This window comes from Leptosomus discolor, chromosome 3, assembly GCF_034619465.1.
Source record: "Leptosomus discolor isolate bLepDis1 chromosome 3, bLepDis1.hap2, whole genome shotgun sequence".
NCBI lineage: Eukaryota > Metazoa > Chordata > Aves > Leptosomiformes > Leptosomidae > Leptosomus > Leptosomus discolor.
The window spans coordinates 52,399,241-52,413,561 of NC_141393.1; the positions used below are offsets into that span (position 1 = coordinate 52,399,241).

The following is a 14,321-nucleotide window of genomic DNA, read 5'->3' on the forward strand; positions in this document are numbered from 1 at the left end:
GTCCCAGACGATCCGCTGAGGAATGAGGGGCTGTGATTTGCACACAACTGAAAGATGCTTTTCAGATGGCTTTTGGGTTTAGACATTTTAAATAGTTCAATGTTGAAGTTTTTATGCTGGGAATCAGAGCCCAAGTCTGGCCCTTTCCTCCAGGCTCTCATTGAAACAATGCCCTGAAGAGATGCCTCCTCCTTTTAGTGTGGTGACCAATTAGCCAAGAAAAACTTTGCCATTATTTTCTGCATGGATCTCTTCTGTCCATCTTGGTGGCTGCTGCTTTCAAAGGAGGTGGGCAAGTGATCCATACAAGAGCTCTTAACACTGGTGGTGTCAGCACAGTGCTAGCAAAGGAGACTGCTGTTTTCTGAGGGAGCCAAGGATGTGGAAATCAGTTCTCTTGGGCTCCCTCTTGTTCTGTATTTTTAAGGTTGTTTGGTTGGTTTGGTTTTTTTCTTGCACTTTTTTGTTCCTGTTTCAGCTTTAGTCCTGGGATTGGCACTGCCTATCCTGAAACACCTACCAGGAGGATGACAGACTGCTCTGCTTCCTTCCTACATGCATACCTTTTCTTTTTAATCAGGGAAAACAGTTTTGTGGCCACTGGAGAAGTGCCCTTGGTACTTGATGTTGCTTTGAAGTTGCTGGGAGGAAAAAGAGCATAGTTTCAGCTTAATAGGGCTTGATAGGACTCAGTCTATTGCCAATTAGACACACTAATGTGGTCTCACCAAAATTAGGAAGCTGTGTCTCCCATACTTGATGCTTTCAGCATATGCATAAATTCCTTGCCCAGGCTCAGTAAGTGCTTTAGTCCATTTCCCTGCCTGGATTGACACATGCCTTTCCTCAGGTACCTCCTGTTTTGCTGCTAGCATCTGTTTGCTGAAAGCTGTTGTATAAAACTACTACTGCACTCTCCCTCCTCTGCTATGCAAGGTCAAAGCTCCTTTACCTTCAATGTTGGTCTTTCAGCCAGTTGGTGTCTTGTCATGAGGACAGATCCTGGATGTAGGTGCCTTCCTCCCCCTCCCTTTCTAGGTGTTAGGCTGATTAGATTCTGCACTTTCGCCTCAAAATATCGCTGCTGTAGACTCCATCCAAGGCTCTTGAGGCCCCTCAAGGAAACCCATGGACCAGAGCCTCTGAGTGTAAGACTGAGGATCTTTTGGTGCCCTCACCTCAGCAAGACTCGAGTGTGCGTGACCTGGAAGTCTTCATATAATTAACACCTGCTCCTGTTTTCTAATTCACATTTGACTGGAGCTAGAGAGAAACACGTGCCTTCTGTAGAGTGTTGATTTTTGAGTAAGTCAGTTGCTCCCTCAGGATACAGCAAGGGCTAGAGATTATCTACCAAGTTGCTCTTACAAGCCTCAGTCTCTCCTCTCCTTTCAGTAGCAACACTCACTGACCCCACAAAGGACAGATACCATGCCTCACTAGCAAAATTACCTTTTTTTTTTCCCAGTGCTGTTATTGCTTGTCTTAGCAGGGAAAAGGGAATTTCCCCGTCAGCAGGGCTCAAATTTTCTGCAAAGCCCAAAGATGGAGCAGAACCAGTCTGGGTCAAATAGATGAACTGAGTAAGGTACAGTTCCTCCTTGCTGCGTTACTAATTCTGAAGTGGCTGATAAATGGCTGCAATGCAGTTTGGGTTCAGCTGTCGGCTTTGGCCTTGCATCTGTTTATTGTAAGGATGCCCAGTAAAATAGGGAAGAAGGGTTGGTTCTCTCCTACTATTATTGCATGAAAACTAAAGGGCAATTGTCACAACTCTGAAGCTTTTGTGTCAAGCATTGTCTGCACAGAGCAATCTCCCTAGCTACAGACTTGTTTCCCCTGCCGGAGGGCAGGGTGCTACTGATTTTTGGCACAAAGAGAGGCAAGTTAGTGGTGGAAAATAGAACTCCATCCTGGCTGGAACTGGTGCAGGCTGGCATAGCTGGAAAGTGTCTCTGCACACAATCGAAAGGGCAGGGGCTGGTTGTTCTAGTTTCCCATGCATCGCTGTCCAGGGGAAAGGGGTGAGGAAGAAAACTTGCCCAACACCAAAGTGCAACTTTCTTTGTAAAATATGTTAATAGTGGATTTTTTTTCTGCAATAAAGTTACAAATGCCAAAGCTGTCCTGGTCCTCATATTTTCATAGCAAACATCTAACTGAAAAGCTTTTGCAGATTGCAGTGAATCCTATCATAGATAAACAGCAGCAGCTTGGAGTAGGAAGACTCACAGAGCTGATACTAGTGAAAATGCCAGACAGCTATAAAACTATAGCTCTGAGGGTTAAGAAGTATGCCACCCCCTGCTTGTGTTGCTTCTCGTCAGGGTTATTCCCTGTCTGGGTTGACTGAGATTAATTTCTATACGGTCAAATCAGATTAAATCTGTTTTAGAGTACCACATTAGACCAAATAATCTGACATACACCTTCAGACTCTCTTCCTTTGCCTCTGATTGAAGATACCCTTTTTCTTGTCTGTTGTCAACTGTAACCCCAAACTCTATTTACAGAAATATCCTGAAAGCCAGCCTAATCCAAACCTAAGTAGCATCATCTGTCATGCTTCTTTCTATAGTACAGAAGACAAAGCAAATTGAAAGGCACGTACTTCTTTTTGTTTAGCTTTATAGCTGTTTTGAACTATTCCCTTTGGAGTTCAGACCCAGAGGGAGGTAAGAGCTCATGGTTTATTTCAAAAGCTCAGCTCTTGCTACAGACCTGATAAGAGTCTCTTGTGAGCTAATAGTCTCTCCTAGCTGTTACAATACTTGGGCAAAATCATCCGGCTCGTCATAGACTGTGCTACAAGATTTTCTACTGCAAAAGCAAAATAGGGTGAGTGAAACTACTTGGTCATTTCGCTTATGCTGTTTTTGAAAGAGTTCCGACCATGAATCTAGAAAAGAAAATCCCTGGAAGATCTAGGGCAAGGGTAAACAAAGACTTCTCAGCCTAGCAAACTGCTTGCTGAGCAATCTGAAAACCTGGGGGTGAACTCTAAACCCTGCAGAGACTTCAGTAGCGTCCTAACACACAACATACATACAAACCAGAACAACTAAGTAACGGAACAAATTGTGTTACAACTAAGCCAGTCTTCTTGAGTCTGAAGTCAGCCCTATTCTGGTGGTTTATGTCGGAGTTCCCTCTGTTCTGCCTTTTTACCACCAACCCCACTCAGAGCTGATTCACTCTTTTCAGAACAACCTGCTGAGCTGCCTTGTTAGAGAGGTAGCACAGAGCAGACCTGTGTTAGCTGAAGAGGCAGCAGCAGGACAGGCTTGTGCAGGCAGCCACCCTTGGGAAGCAGGAAGCTTGCTGCCTTTGCCCAGCCAAGTTCTGACCTCCCAGCCAGGTGATGCAATCTCTGAGGTGGCCAGGTCTGGACATGGACCATGGGCCAGTTGTGTGGCCTTCATCTTTCCTGCGCAGCAAAGCAGACTGACAGAACCAGAAAAAAACTGTTGCAAATTTCTCATGTCCCCTTGAACACAGGTCTTGCTTTTGATGAGGCTTAGTTTTAATGCCTCCTAGGCTACAGCACAATTATATTACTAATTAGCAAGGGGACAAGAATCAATCAAATCTCTTACATTTAAAGCTAAATAGGATGGAAAGAAACCCAGATAAAAGAAAAGCAGAGTTTACACCCACCTGCCTTCTCTGCCCTCCCCCCCTCCTCTCTCCAGACTCATGTTTTGAAGGGAAGGGGATTTGAGCAGCTGAAGAGTGACAGTGCTAGGGCTGTTGTGCCAAGGGCAGGGCTACCTGTGCTACATGCCAGTTCTCTGCCCACTCAGTCGTCCTTCATGGCTCAGTGCCTGTAGTTTAGCTTTGGACACTGTGTATTTTCACCTTATGTCACACTACAAGTCTGTAAATAAGGCTACAGAGACTGTTCAGAGAGAGAGAAACTGCCAGGAGGAGCACTGGAGTGGACAAGGCAGCATGTGGATCACCTAAGACCAACAACCCCATGAAGCTCTCCCATGGATAATAGTCCCCTGTTCTTGCTACCACTTAAAGCAGAATGAAAAAGGCATTGCACTGATCCAGGGAGCAGGAGTGCAGAAGCAAGACAGGGAGCAGTACAACTTCCAGTAATGAAGGCTACGAAATTATGCATAACCTGGGAAGCTTTTAGTAGCCAGTGTTGTTCTCATATGCAGGGGAGAACAAAAAACGCCTACTGTCATTTCCTAGACACCTAGGAAGGATCAGGAGGCTGTGCGCCTACACATTATTTATACTCAATTTTCTATTACTACATTCAATTCAGTATAAATGTGATTTGTCATGGGGGAAGGGAGAGAGTTTTTCTAAATGTACCTCCTGAGCCTCTGCCAGGGATGTTCCCGTCTACTTGATACCTCTGCTTCACTGCATAGCAGAAGTGAGAGAGGGATTGTTTCTCCAATCCTCCCTTCCATTCCCCACAAAGAAAAAAGAAATCATGCACTTCCTGTCCGTAAAACAGTCAGATCTGTGGTCCTACTGATACATAGCTAAGTGATAAGCAAAGCTGGAAGACCATGACTACTAATATAAAAGTCTCCATCAGTATTAGGCCTCCAAAACTGCTTGTTTGTTTTTGGGTTTTTTTTTTAATCTCCCAGAACTTTGTAAGATAACGTAGGTCTTCAAACTTCCCATCCAACCACATTTGACTGAAGACCCTTCCCCAGTCTACAGGGGACATGTTTCCTCACAGATCTGAAAAAAATCAATCTTCACCCAAAGCACAACTTCAAAACAGCCTCAGAAGATAAAGCACTCAGACCTACCCAGAAGACCTTCTAATTGTGGCTGGTGATACATAGCTTACAAAGTAGATCCCCCACCACAGCTGATTCTGCAACACTAGTAAGCTTTTATAAGAAATCATTAACTATTATATGAAGGAAGTATAGATAGGGTGCTAGACAGCATCAAACTTGATAGATGTGTGCATTTTAAAGACAAAGGGATCGATGTAGTCATCTGCTCGACAGCCTGCACAGCCTTCCTTGTGCTTGTTCCCACTTCCTGTCTAATAAATATACTTGAAAGACAAACTCAACACAGGTCTGCTTCACGTGCACCAGCAGTTTAACAATGGTTAGCCTCAGTTCCTCTGTAATAACTTTTCTTTTGAAAGACCCATCAGCCAAATAACCTCCTGAACCACAAAACCAGCTTGATCTTGATCAGATGGACAGTGGTCACAGCTGCAAGAAAATAACTGTGTTTGTTCCTACTGTTCAGTTCCCTGTTTACATGTAGACCCAATCCCCCACTCACAGTTCAAACAAAGAGCTAAGTAAGTTACCAGAGGTATCCTCCCAGTCATAAAACAGGTCTCCCTGTGATGAACTGCCCAGAATTAATATATCCCTGCAGCAGAAGCCTTTTGCTAGAGCGCTTTGAACTATAATAGAACATCTGTCGACAATCTCCCGCAGGATAACTTCTCCCCTTGCCTGTTTTAATCCTCTCTCCTTCAGAAGTACTTTTGCTCTGAAATTAAACACATCAGCTGCCACAGGATGACTCTCACAAGCATTAAATGTCTCCTTTCATATTGGACTTTTTTGGGAGCTGTAGGAAGAGGATGAGCAGTCTGCCTTGTTCAGTATTTTCTTAAAAATTTGCTGTTACATCCAAATTCCAGAAGCTTTCAATGTTAAATTACAGGTTCTGCTTGGAACAAGACAAGGCTCATGGGCTCTGGAACATGCCTTTCAGACAGATTTAGACACTCATTTGATTCTGACTGAGAAAGGTTTTACTGGGGACAACTGCAAAATTAGCAGAGTTTTCCCTTGTGCTAATCCTGGCTATGTCGTCTGCTCACACAGGCAGATCAAGCCACTAACATAATCATTGCTTCAATTTCCCTACTGATAAGCTTGGGGGCAGGATGAGAATTTTTGCCTACTTTTTTAAAAGGATCTCAATATTTGTTTGTGGAAGGCAATCGTGCACAATACTGCACTCTTCAAAAAGAGCTCAGAGAAAGCACTGGGAAAACAGCTTCCTTTGTTTTATGGAGCCTAACCTGGTGGCCCACACTGAGTGACAGAGAATTGGTCACCTGCATCCTGCTCAGTCTGTTTCTTGGATGCATCAAGTCACTTTCCAGCACAGCTTCAGACAGATCTAAGCCACTCAAGCAGGTTTTTATATCCAGACCGTGATCTGCCAATGGCTGTTTACACATTCAGGTCCAATCTAAGAAGCAGAGAAGCAGAACTCTGGCAAGCAACTGTTCACTGGAGAGGGAAAACTAACTAATCTCAAACTGATCTTCAAAGCAAAAGCCACAATTCATGCAACTGAATCAGATGAAGGTCACAGAAGCAGTCTCCGCCACTGTGTCCTGTCTTGATCTGTGCTCAAGCCTCCACTTGGTGACTCCTACTGCTACTCTCAGCACTACCAGTCTCTGCCTGCTTTTCAAACCAGTCCTAACCAAGCTCTGTGGGGTCCCCTTTATAGCATCGCTGACTCTGTGCCACATCCCAAGGTCCTTTTCATTGACTGAGAAGCAAGCAGCAAAGAGAAAGCCACAGATCTATCTCCTGCACTATCCCATCTGTTAGACTACAAAACCTTCACCATCAAATAGGCAGTTGTCCTCTTTCCCCATACTCTTAAGGCTTTCTGAACTCAGTGTTGTTCATTCACTTCTTCCCTTCTCCTTCACTAGCTAGCAATTATAAAATTAAGTTCTCTCAGAGGAAAATGGAATAAAAAAATTCAAAACACATTAGGAAATTTCATAAGGCCTTTTTTTTTGCCACCATGTCACTTTATTCTCATAAAACAAGCCCAGTAACCTTCCCTTTACAATGGTCATGGAAGTTTCTGTCTAAAGAACAAGACTTCTTGGCCTGCTTTGAGCCACGGAAGAAGAAACAATTTACCAACACATGTCAAGTCAGCTATTCCATATTGGGTCTTGTCAGACATGGCAAATCTATGGTCAGTCTATAGCTGTTCTGTTCTTGCTATGTGTAGAGTCTCCCTAAATGGCACAATCTAAGCCCAGCTACATACCCCAGAGTTTTAGCTAGCCAACAGTTTAAACAATATCCAACATAACCCAAAACATGCAGTGTATTTGGGGAAAAAAACATTTGAAGACATTGGTAGAGACAACACACAAAATTCTCTCAATTTGTCCTGGTCCACCAAGTGAGAGCTCAGAAGACAGGATCATACAACCCATCCCATGGGAGAGGGCTGAAGCAAAGGGCTGCAGCTAGGAATTCTCTGACCTTGGAGGAAACGTCCCGTTGCAGACAAGCACCACAGCATCTCTCCCTCTGCAAGCCAGCTGGCAACTGAGAAAGCTGACTGATGCACCACAAATTGGGCCCTCCATCAGTGCCTGTCACCTGGGGTGAAAGAACAGAACCACACAGCGGTATGTTGTAAAGGTGTAAGGTGCAGGTCTAAGCAAGGGAGCATGAGATGACAGCCAATAGTTCAGGTCTCAGGCAGACTGTGGGACTGGGCAGGTCTGTGAATGACTTATCAAAATGGCTGCTTCCCTTCCTTAAGCTGGTTCCCATGGGTCAGCCCCACACCTCATAGCTTCTAGTTCTGGTAAATCCAGGTAACAAACAAGTCAAGAGGAAGAGTTTGCCTGCCTAGGGAAGCAAATATCCTTTCCATCTTTTACTTGTTCCCTACAGTAAAGAGTGCATCTTTCAGTTACCATTAAAGGTCATGCAGCTTTAATTCAGGCAGGCTGTCAGACAGGTCACTGCTGAGGTCATCCACTCCAGCTATTTCTAGCCTCTTCTCCAGCACTGCTCTCCTCAGCTCAAAACACAGCGTGAAGATATCTTTACAGTCTACACCAAAAGAACAAGGAATTAGCCTGTCCCAGACTCCTTACCCCATATGCCAGCCCTAAGAACAAACGATAAGCCTATGTCTAGCCCCTCCGGCACTGCTGGTTCAGTGTGAACTGCAATCTATGTCAAACTCTAATAAAAAACATCCTCATTCATCTTCTGCTGAAACAGAGAAATACCAACAAGCATCCTCACAAGCTATGTAAGTTCAAATAAAAATGGGTGCCCATGTGAGTGATTCACGGTTCCAAGTGTTCCAGCTACTGGGTGCCCCTCCTGTAATATTGGCCAGGGTTTCTGATGCTACTATGATATAAATATTTACTACTAGTACTAAGCAACAGGTAACTAGCTGCTTCTTATTAAATGAGGGGTACTGCTTGAGTATTTGATCAGTAAAGCTCTATATAGGAGTCCCTGCCTGGCATATGTTACAGAACAAATGTCAAAGAGAAAAAGTTAACCCTTTGATGAGACATGACGACTCCTTAAGCATTGTCCTAACAGCAACCTGACATGTTATGACTGCATCTACAAAGCAGTTAATTGTAGCAGGTTTGCTGGTAAAGTCTGAATCAGCAGGATTAGTAAATTGGAAAAACAGAACACCGGGCAGTTTAACATGCCTTACAGCCTCCATTCACAAGAATCTTAAGCATCTTACTAAAGTAGGGCATGAATTTTGTCCTTTAAAGGAACATTAGCCCTTTGTTCCTGATTTCCTTTAATGCTAATTGTTAATGCAAACACAAGGGAGTTTTATATCCTAAAAGAAAGGCATAAATCCAAAAGGATAAAGAGGCTGAGAGACGAACCTTCTTGAAGAGAGCAATTTTCACCTTCCTAATCTCACTGGCTATGTGTCAGCACCAAAACAAAAATGGAGCCACATTAAAAAGTGGTATCTTGGCACTGTCAGAGGAAGTGATAAGTATCATAATTGTCCTTCACATGCAGCTTTACATTATCCTGACACTAGGTGGGGAGGGAGGATGAAAGAACAGACAGGCACACACATGTTACCTCTGTCCTGGCATAGCAATAGTGCTCTCAGAGCAAAGTTTCAGCTGTGGCCCAAGTGCTAGGCCACTACTCCAAATTGTACTGCTTTCCTGCCTTTAGGTGCCTAATACTCAGCCCTACCAGTAGAATTGGGCACAGCAAGTGCCTCTAATAAAATTATCAGCATGACCTCTATGATGCCCTGAACAGTAGACATAAATAGGTTCTGCAGACCTCCATCATCTGCATTACTGTGGAAAACCCCGCTAGATTCTTCAGATCCTGAGGGTGGAGAAACCAGCGATGTTTACCTTCAGGCATCTTGATCTCTGCTGCACTGGAAAGCTCATCTGAGCTGAAGTCTCTGAGGTAGAAACCTCACCCAAAGATGGAGAAAACCACTCTGCCTCTCTCAGCAAGTTCTTGCTTCTCTCTAAAAGAAACGAAGCAAGCAGCAGATTAGGTCAAAAGTTCAAGGATGAACTTGCTGAGCCTAAGCCTCCACTGCCTACCTTTTGTGACACCTCGTATCATGCAGAGAAACTGCTGCTATTCTGATTTAATAGCATTTTGCTTATTCTTGCATGGGTACAAGGAGTAGCACAAGGCAGCAGAAAACAGGTTCCATGATACACAAACCTAGGCAGGAAAACGCGTTGGCAAAAATGTTCAGGCACTGGATTTCATCTGTTTTTGACATGAATGGCTCCAACCAACCCCAGATCACACAGGTTTAAAGCACAAAGAATCAGCCAGCTCATTTCTGCTCAATGCCACAGTCACAATGCCAAACGCTTTCAATACAGGTTTGTGTTGGAAACGGACAGCAGGACACCTGACCTGACCATGAGATCTCTAAACCAAAGGGAGGTTGGAATACCATGTCCCAGAGCGTAGGTAACATTGGAGTAAGTGGGGAACAGTTTCTATGATCTCTGTTTTTCCCTGCAGGCTTAGTGGATGGCACCTCCTTCAAGAACAGACTTTTCACTCTATCTTTCAGGTCACAGGCTGTAGATCTGATTGAAGCAAAAGGATAAAACTGACAGTCCCTTAAGCTTAGCAATGCATACTGGAACAATTATTGGGGGTGGAGAAGGGGTGGGAACCACTTTGACAGGGTTTCTGACAAAATCATGCCTCATAGCAGCAGAAGGCAGTTCTGCTGAGCAATTCAGTTGTGTTTTCAGCAGATGACCTTCTGGCAGCAGAACCTTTGCCTCTCCACCTAGCCCTGTTCACATTGTAATCTCCGTTGTGCCAGCACAATTTTTTCCTGCAGCAGCAGTGTGAAGCACACCACTTCAGGGGAAAAACAAAGAAAACAAAACAATGACGCACTTGTTAGAACCAGCTCGGCTCCCTGATCGGATTTACAGCACACCAACAATTGCAGTGGCAGAAACTCAGGAGGCAATATGCTGTGAGGCCAGTGCAGGAAAAAGCAGAGGGGTGGGCACATTTTAAGCTGGTGTTGACAGCACAAACACATCTCATGAGATCACAGCTTGACAATAGGTGGGAAAGTGACATAGTAAGGGAAGGCCCTAGGCTTTTATAGAAAGAAATAGGGAATTGATATTTAATCACAGGAGAACTGCAATGAAGTTCTATTATTGAAAACATCTCACCAAGTTGATACGATATTCTTTATCAAAGAAAACCTAATAATAGAGCTATGTTGACCTCCACACTCAGTGTCCACCAATACTTTTCCACTAATAAAGGTAGACATTAATATGTTTGGTTAAGAGGGAGAAACACCAGGAAAACAGACAAGGAATTAAGATATCCTTTAAATTCATTTCAGTTACCAAATTGCCATGAGTCTTCAAAAAATTTGCATGACTGTCTCTCTTTGGGTTCCTACTTAATGCAGAGCAATAGCTCTTTAACAGATTCTGAAAAACGTTTCAAGAGCTGTGGATGGAAAGCAGAAGGAAGTCTTATGTCATAAGCAGTACAACATTGTGTCTTGGTGATACTTATTTACTGCTCTGGAGAACACAGAGAACTAAAGATCATTACTGTATGAATATTTTTATGATGACACCAAATCACATCGTAGCCCATGTGACATCAGCATTAGCCTGAGGAAGATGAATGGGAGTGTTGCATTTTCCCTAATAATAAAAACCAAAACAAAACAAAACCAAAAACTATACTAGGACACAGGCACCTCACAGAGACAAGGCTGCCTTCCCCCAGAGGAGTGATGCATATTCTTTGGATGCTGTTTTACTGTAGCACAAAGCTGTATGGGGAAGGGAACGCTGGGAACAGTGACACGAATCCTCAGCTAAACCTGTGGCAGTTAGGACATCTGGCAGCTGTCCAAGGGCAGCTGGGGTTGGACAGAGGATACAATTAAACAGAGCCAGAAAGATCTAAGGATCCTCAACAAGGAAACTCTGATGTCACTCCTCTCCAGGGAGCAGGTCAGAGCCCTCGGGTAGGGTGGGGGTGGAGCAAGGGCCAAGCTAGCAGAGCTTAGGGGCGCAAGCAAAGCTAGTTCCCACCAGCCAAGCATGGTGAGAAAGGAAAGTGAGGGCGGCTGGGGAAACTGGGAAAGAATTACAGCTTAGGCAATTCAAATGAGCACTTCTTGTTGGAGGCATGGATAATTATTTCCAGTCATTTCAGCAAAAAGCTAGTAAGCTACTGTCCAACTGGCAACAGGAGAGCATGTGGAGTCCACCACTGCCCTGACAGAGGGCTTAGGTAGGAGACAGCAACACTCCTGATTGAACAAGGTCGATGAGATGGCTCAGGCAAGCCGTGAGCTAACTCAGACCCTGCCAGCTCAGCTCCAAGGACAGGTGGGAAGGGAACAGCAGGTACCCATTCTCAACGCCCACATGGAATAAGCTGAAGGTGCTAACCCTCAGGATACAAACATCTCAGTAACAGAGGCTGACATTTCACCCCCTTCACTAGCTGTCTCAGAAGTACTGAACACCTTGCCTGTACTTAGGCAGAGGTCCTCTCCAGGAAAGGGCAGACACTTAAGCCATACGCGCTTCCAGCTTTATCAGTTCAGGATGTAAACAGAAGACCTCACCTCACAAAGCTGACAAATGTACTACCTTCAGCATCAGTAAAGCCAGTACCATACTAGTATGGAAATGAACTGTGCTCTGCAAGACTAATACTCTATCCAGGCAGGTACAAAGGACAGCTGGCAAACAAGAACAGCAAGGTGAGAGATCAGCCCCCGGCATCTCTGAGCTTGCCAATTCAGCCCCTGTGAAAGCAAGCTGCCACAGCAAGAGCTGTACTGCAGAGCTCTGAACAGCCAGCAGCACCCTCCTGTGACATGCTCTCGCAGCTCCCAGGCAGTTTCTCCCCTTGAAACACAAGAGATGCACTTGTCCTTACAGCAGCCCTCATGTCTCATGCACTGACCTGGGCATTCCCCAAATTCCCTGAAGGTGTATCCCCCTTACCTGATGTGGCCAAGCTTCTGCTGGGTGCTCCACACTTGCATCGCGAGTTTGTCTGAACTCTAGAATTGTGTTTTGTGGCTGCTCAGCAGATCAAGCGCCTGAGAAAGAAGGGACAATCACTTACAAGCATTTCCCAGAGGCAACCTCTGATCCACCACACCACCATTAAACCCTGCAGAAAAATCATGTCCAGATGAGGCCAGAGCAACTGAGAAAAAGCAGAGCGCTGGACATATAACATGCCACCATTGGTGAACACTTCATGTTTCCAGCACCAAAGGAAACACCTGGTTTATTTATATACTTCTGGGTTCAGACCACAATGGCACCCCACCTGGCATCATCTGCAACCTCCTCTTCATGCTAGCCCTCCTCAGCAGGAATTTTGCTACAGGTAGCAAAACTCATAATTAAATCAGTTGCAGACATTTGGTTCAATAGTTCTTCCTCTTGTTCGTTGACCTGTGCAGTAAAGCAATGTGACCTCATGCAGACCAAGAAAAAGGTCATGGCTAAACTACATTCTGCACCTGATTTTCCATCTCTCTATTGCCAGGCAAAACCTTACAGAACTATATCCACCCACATCTCTCCCAGGGCATAGGGCTGTATTCAGAGGCAACAGGTAAGCCCTACACAGGTTCTCCTCCCACAGCTCTCCCAGAGCACAGCATGGAGTGACAGCTTGCCAGTCCTGTGTATCCTTCTTTACTTCTCCTCCAGCCCTGCCTGTTCAGCACTGCTCCCTGGTTTCATTTTCCTGAACAGAGATCCTCAACTGTAACGAACATTACAGTGCTTCCCACCCAGGGCTGTTTAAGCTAGACCACTTGGGCAGCAACAGGTTGTCCTGTGCAGAATCAGGGTTCAGACCATGTGAAGAGCAGAACACAACTGTTTTCATGCACTGACTTTATGCTGGAGTTGCTCCAACTCTTTACTGACACATTCATTATTTTGTCACAGTAGTTTTTCACTGCTTAAAGAAGGTGAGAAAAGTTATATTTTCCTCCAGTACCTCCGCTGCACCAGCCCTGAATTTACTAAGATCTTAACACTGACTTGTAGCGACGAGATTACATCTGGAGAACAGGTCTTATGAGGAGCGGCTGAGGGAACTGGGGTTGTTTAGTCTGGAGGAGGCTGAGGGGAGACCTTATTGCTCTCTACAACCACCTGAAAGGAGATGCTAGTGAGGTGGGGGTCAGTCTCTTCTCCCAAGTAACAAGCGATAGGACAAGAGGAAATGGCCTCAAGTTGTGCCAGGGGAGGTTTAGATTGGACATCAGGAAAAATTTCTTTACTGAAAGAGTGGTCACACATTGGAACAAGCTGCCCAGGGAAATGGTGGAGTCAGCACCCCTGGAGGTGTTCAAAAAATGTGTCGATACAGCACTTCGGGACACAGTTTAGTGGGCATGGTGTACTAGGTCAACAGTTGGACTTGATCTCAGAGGTCTCTAACAACCTAACGATTCTATGATTCTATGATTTATTTCTTGTGGACTGTTGGCACCGGGATACAAATGAGATGCACAATCTCCATACTGCTGGTGAAGCACTTGCTGTTGCTATTTATGGCATTCACCTTTTGACTCCTGTCCTCCATGGCAAGGCCTCCAAGGTGCTTTAAGTGCTGTTCTGCACTCACTGAGTGTCCTCTGTAACAGCAAATGGGAAAGGCAGGAGGTGTTAAGGTCCCAGCCTAGCACTTCAGTTGCTTGGACAGAATAAAGAATAGGATCAAGGAACACCCAGTAAGATGGTTTCAAGGTTCAGTCCCATACCAATCCCTGACAGAGTACAGCAGTAGCCCAAGAAGTCCCCTCTGCCACTACGCTGCACGTGCAGCAGACCACAGAAACCCTGTCTTCCTGGACCACTGTATTCAGATGGAAAAGCAGGCAAGGCGCACATTAAGAATAGAAATACTTGAACTAACCATCTTCAAAGGCAACTTGGAAAGTGACTAAATATTGTGCATCACAAGGGTTTCAGGAAAGGACTCTGTGTGAGGATACCTGAC

The 14,321-nt window shown here is 44.9% G+C and overlaps 1 long non-coding RNA gene across 1 annotated transcript; it reads right to left on the minus strand.

The window, feature by feature from the left end:
- Nucleotides 1–6,798: 6,798 nt before the first annotated feature.
- On the minus strand, nt 6,799–12,385 carry LOC147415860 (uncharacterized). The gene is made up of 3 exons (XR_015183424.1): nt 12,296–12,385; nt 9,161–9,282; nt 6,799–7,382 (listed from the first exon to the last, which is right to left on the minus strand). It is a non-coding gene; the product is annotated as an uncharacterized LOC147415860 (long non-coding RNA).
- Nucleotides 12,386–14,321: the final 1,936 nt, after the last annotated feature.